Here is a 5,500-nt window from a genome sequence, read left to right on the forward strand (position 1 = left end):
GAAACGCTTTTGCAAGGTGGATATCATTACATCAACATTACATAATAGATGGGGATACATACATAAGTCTTACAATGCCACACGAATACAACATCACAATACATCAGAGCATCATCCGACTACGGATGAAACACAAACAGAAACTCAAACGACATCCACCCTGCTAGCCCAGGCTGCCGACCTGGAACCTATCCCCTGATCGAAGAAGCAGAAGAAGAACTCAACGCAAGCAAGCATCGCTCTCGCGTAATGATCATCGCATAACCTGTACCTGCAACTGTTGTTGTAGTAATCTGTGAGCCACGAGGACTCAGCAATCCCATTACCATGGGTATCAAGACTAGCAAAGCTTAAAGGTAAGGAAGGGGTAAAGTGGTGAGGTTGCAGCAGCGACTAAGCATATATGGTGGCTAACATACGCAAATAAGAGCGAGAAGAGAAACAAGCAGAACGGTCGTGAACTAGCAATGATCAAGAAGTGATCCTGAACTCCTACTTACGTCAAACATAACACAGAAACCGTGTTCACTTCCCGGACTCCGTCGATAAGAGACCATCACGGCTACACAAGCGGTTGATGCATTTTAATTCGGATCTAGTGTCAAGTTATCTACAACCGGACATTAACAAATTCCCATCTGCCTATAACCGCAGGCACGGCTTTCGAAAGATTATACCGTGCAGGGGTGTCCCAACTTAGCCCATGACAAGCTCTCGCGGTCAACGAAGGAATAGACCTTCTCCCAGGAAGACCCAATCAGACTCGGAATCCCGGTTTACAAGACATTTCGACAATGGTAAAACAAGACCAGCAAAGCCGCCCGCTGTGCCGACAAATCCCGATAGGAGCTGCACATATCTCGTTCTCAGGGCACACCAGATGAGCAAGACATCGGGTTGGCATGGACCCTGATTGCCCAGGGGGCGCCGGACATCGCTCGGTTCGGACCAACACTTAGACAAGCACTGGCCCTGGGGGGGCTAAAATAAAGATGACCCTCGGGTCGGCCGACCCAAGGGAAAGGGATAGGTGGTGGTGAGGCAAATGGTAAAACCAAGGTTGGGCCTTGCTGGAGGAGTTTTATTCAAAGCGAACTGTCAAGGGGGTCCCATAAATCACCCGACCGCGTAAGGAACGCAAAATCCGGGAACATAACACCGGTATGACGGAAAACTAGGGCGGCAAGAGTGGAACAAAACACTAGGCAAAAGGCCGAGTCTTCCACCCTTTACCAAGTATATAGATGCATTAATAATATAAGAGATATTGTGATATCCCAATCAAAATCCTGTTCACCATGGAGCAATCTTCAACTTCACCTGCAACTAGCAACGCTATAAGAGGGGTTGAGCAGAAGCGGTAACATAGCCAAACAACGGTTTGCATAGGAAAGGTGTCAAAGGTTAGAGGTTCATGGCAATATGGGAGGCTTGATAAACAAGTAATAGGTAGCGCAGCAAAGCGATAGAACGAAGCAACTAGCATAGCAATGATAGTAGTGAGATCCAGGGTAGCGGTCATCTTGCCTGAAATCCCGCAAGGAAGAAGAACGAGTCCATGAAGAAGATGAACCAAGCGTAGACGAACGAATCCTCATGATCGCAACGAAACAGGAACTATCGAAAAGAAGCACACAACATAGTAAACACACCACACAAGAACAAGGCATGATGCATAACAAGCATGATGCACGACAAGGCTACATGAAGCTACTCATGGCAAGAGATGATGCAAACAAGAGCAACACATCAAGGCAAGTTTAAATGAGGCCGGGAACAACATAGAACAATTCCGGTAAGTCCTCATATGCATATTTCGAAATTGGTCCAGATCTGAATAAGCCTTATGTTCAAGTTGTTAAACAGCAAGTTAATATGCACAAAGAGGATCTACACGAGATTCTAGTCAAGTTACATATAAAGTTCATTTAGTTCGGAGCTACGGCCTAGAAGATATGAGCAAAACAAGTTAAACATGGCACTGATGCAAAATGCACCCAAACATCAAGAAAACACAACACAACAAGGATGCAACATGATGATATGAAACTACATGCAAAATCAAGCAAGTTTCATAAAGAGCACACTCAAAATGGAGCAACGGTTCAACACATACACTCTATACAAGTTTAAAGGACAAGCTGTCCAAAACAGCAACTAGGCATATTGCAAGCACCACAACAACATGCTACAGCACCTCAACATGAATAACAAAAGGCATGGGCATGATTTATAGGTAAAGCATTACAAAACATGAACAACGAGCTATCTCCCGAAATCACTAGAACATGCTCAAACACACTTGGTAAGATTGCAAGTTATAACAATTTCAGACTTTGCAGAAAATAACATCCCAATGCAATGTTTGGAGCTATCAAACGACATGTTAAAGGAACTTATAATAGCAACACAAGACAAGGGATGATTCTACTCAAAGCATAGATCAAAGAGTCCCTTACTGGCCATAAGCCAAAAAGGATCAGAAAATATGATGGCACCCATGTAAACATAGCAAGTTATTATACAGATTCATACATGGCAGGAACAGAATTATGAAGGCATGTTAATGAGCTTGTGCAACTCACTACAGAGCAATACATGGCATGGCAAGGCAACCAACATTAACAAGGCATATTTTTGAAGCTAAGCATGGCAAGAGCAAGGTCATAGGGTGCATGGATCACTAGGAAAACACATGGAAACAACTGAACTTAATGTTAACAGGCTGACAGCAACATTAAGAAGCAACTTTGGAGCAAGGAAACAACTAGCTACAGCAAGCTATAAATGCTACCAAGGGCATGGATGGATAGGGCATAACATGTAGAACAAAACATATTTATAGAACATCTCCAGATTATGCATAGAAGGACTAATAGCAACATATTTATATAGCATCACGAAATAACAGATTCAGCCTAGCAAAACAGCAACATTATGAACCCTACTTAACAAGCTCGATTCACTCACCACAAGTCATTCCATGACAAGATAAGCATAGCATCATCAAGAAGACATGTTTGTGAAACAAACCAAGTCAAGAAAAAGTCCATAGCATGCAAGGATCAACTATAGCAACCTTGGCTAAATTGAATATGTAAACAATCTGCCGGGAAACATTTTGAAGCAAAAGTAGAGCACTAAAATGACATTCTAGACTACTCCATAATTGCAACCAAGGGCATGAATGGATAGACAATAACCACATGTTCAAAACACCCTTACTGAAGTATCTCAAAATATGCATAGATAACTCTGTAGCATCATGTTTACATGGCATCAAAATAACAGCAGAACAGGGACTAAAATCAGCAACATCACGATGCCTAGTTTGCATTCTTGTGCTAGTCACCACATTGATCACAAAAATACATGGTAAATACCACTGTAAAGATGACATGGCATAGTCCAAAACACATGAAGACATCAACCTCATAGGATGCACACATCAATCATGGCAAAAATGACAAATGAGCATGTTCTGTTAACAGACAGCAGAAAACATTATGAAGCACTCTTACAATGATTATTCAGGCATCAAGATAACCTCAAATGAATATGATGCAATGGAATGAAATGATGTACTCATCGAGACGAACAATTTGACATACTACACGCACAAAACGGAGCTACGGGTGCAGAGATACAGCATGATGAACCAGGCATGATAATAACAAAAAAATACGGGACAGACAAATTTGGAGGGGGGAAAGTCAACCTCGGATCTAGGGTTCCCGGGCATGGATATCGAGGACGGCCGGAGCACGCCGGAGTTGGGGCCAGGGTGGCCCGATCTGGCCGGAGGGAGTCCGAGGCGGCGGGGACGGGCACTGGCGCGAGGGCGGCGACCGGAGGGACACCGGGCGAGGTCGAGCGCTCAGGGCGCGGCGCCGGCCGGTGGGCGCGGCGGCGCGACGAGGCAAGGCGGCGCCGGCCAGGGGCGGCGCGCTGGGCGCGGATGGCCGGGTGCTCGGGCGGCGGAGGCGGGCGACGCGGAGGGCGGGCGCGCGGCGGAGGCTGAGGCTGGCGGCGGGGAAGACGGGCCGGACGGCGAAGCGCACGCGGGCGGCGGCGCTGGTGCGGAGGCGGGGCGGCGCGCTGGGCTGCGCGGCAGCGGCGCGCGGGCCTGGCGGGCTGGCGGCGGCTGGCGGCGGGGAGCACCACGTGGCAAGCCACGATTGGCTGCGGGCGCGGGCGCGGACGTGTCCGGCATGGGGCGGACGCGTCCGGTGGCGGCGGAGGGCGATCTAGGGTTTCGGGGGAAAATCATCCGAAAATGGAGAGGGGAAGACGTTTTTATAGGTAGAGGGAGCTAGGAGAGTCCAAATGAGGAGCGGTTGTCGGCCACGCGATCGTGATCGAACGACCGAGAGCATGGAGGGGAGTTAGGTGGGTTTTGGTCCAATTTGGAAGCGGTGTTGGTCTGCAAAGAGAGAGGGGGCTTTACGGTTACCCGGTTAACCGTTGGAGTAAGAAACGAACTCCAAATGGCACGAAACTTGAGAGGCGGTCTACCGGTGCTATACCAAGGCCGCTTGGAAAGACTCGGTCCATTCCGAGAATGTTTAACACCCACTCACAACGAGAGATGAAAGGGGAACGCCGGAGGGCATAGGAGCGCTGGATTGCAAAATGGGCAACGGGGAAAAGGCTCGGATGCAAGAAACGAACACGTATGCAAAATGAAATGCACATGATGACATGAGAAAATGCAACACGCAAGCAAAAGACATGGCAATGACGGCAAATAACTGGCAGACACCTGGCGCATCGGATCCGAGGCGTTACAACACTCCTCCACTAACAAGAGATCTCGTCCCGAGATCTTAGGACTGAGACGGGAGAGAAAAGGGATGAGGTGAAACAAGAACTCAAGAGAAGAAGCAAAGAATCGAGAGCACTCGAGAAGGAGAGAGGAACGACGAGAATGACGAGAATCGAAAGCTCACTGAATCAGATAGATGATGAAACAACTCCGGTTAGAGCAAGATAAGAAACGAATAAGACTGAAAGAATTTAGGCAGCACTCCGGTTAAAACATGGAGGAATAGAACACGAACTTCAGAAGATGGAATGAAAGTTGACGAGATAAACAACGCAACACATCCGGAAGAATTGAAAGAATGGAATGAAAAGAACTTAGAAGGAAGGGTTGAACGAAATTGAATATCTGAGAAGAACGAAGAAATGCAAAACTCCACTTCAAAAGGATACGGAGAATTAATTGCACTTCAAGATGCGAGAAGAAAAGATACTTGAACTCCACCGACAAGAATCTTGATGAACTCTTGAAGAAAGAATTAAATCATGAAGAACCACCATGAAGAACTCCGGTAACAAAAGGATGACGAGATAGAATGAAGGAAGAAAGAATAAGATGAGCCTTGCGATGATTTAGAAGGAGGTTTCCGACGAGATGGCCGAGGAAATTTGAACTCCGGAAAAGAAAACACTTGGAACTAGAATTTATTCACGAAGAACAAACTCCGAAGGAAGGGAT

This window comes from Triticum aestivum, chromosome 4B (genome assembly GCF_018294505.1).
Source record: "Triticum aestivum cultivar Chinese Spring chromosome 4B, IWGSC CS RefSeq v2.1, whole genome shotgun sequence".
Taxonomy (NCBI): Eukaryota; Viridiplantae; Streptophyta; class Magnoliopsida; order Poales; family Poaceae; genus Triticum; species Triticum aestivum.